Raw genomic sequence first — 439 nt, forward strand, 5'->3', positions numbered from 1 at the left:
GTGTGAACAGAGGACGACACAGCAAGAGAAAGAGCCTCTCCTCCTGAGTGAATGAGCGTGGTACAGACACCCTGCTGTCCACACCGGACACACCGACTGTGACACCTCCAAACGGGACGCTGTTGTCTGACAGGAGTTGACGTCAGCCCCGGTATTATTGCCCCCACAGCATCATCACCGGGTAAGCTAACGTTAACTGCCCCGGCTAATGAGGAGCTGGCTGCCACAGCTGACCGTATATAGCTGTTTGAAACCGGCTCATTATGAAACGTATGTACACATTGAGGCTTTCTCCTAGCAGGGTAGCTCACTACTGTCGGACCGTGTTTGAATGAAGGAGTCGCTGGGTAAGCTAACCTGATGTAGCTAGACATTAGACTCAATGCTGTGACTGGTTGACTCTAATCTTCTCCATTATTCGGCGGGTTTTTTTTGTGGT

At 51.0% G+C, this 439-nt stretch overlaps 1 protein-coding gene across 1 annotated transcript in view; it reads left to right on the top strand.

Moving 5' to 3' along the window:
* The first annotated feature begins 6 nt into the window (after nucleotides 1–6).
* The window catches only part of slc39a14 (solute carrier family 39 member 14), a 22,601-nt gene continuing 22,168 nt past the window's right edge, over nucleotides 7–439 (top strand). The window contains exon 1 of the mRNA XM_035658440.1: nucleotides 7–181. The gene's annotated coding sequence lies outside the window, so the exon portion shown is untranslated. The remainder of the gene's footprint in view (nucleotides 182–439) is intronic.

Source organism: Morone saxatilis, unplaced genomic scaffold (assembly GCF_004916995.1).
Source record: "Morone saxatilis isolate NCDOM2014 unplaced genomic scaffold, NCSU_SB_2.0 Contig16, whole genome shotgun sequence".
Classification (NCBI taxonomy): domain Eukaryota; kingdom Metazoa; phylum Chordata; class Actinopteri; family Moronidae; genus Morone; species Morone saxatilis.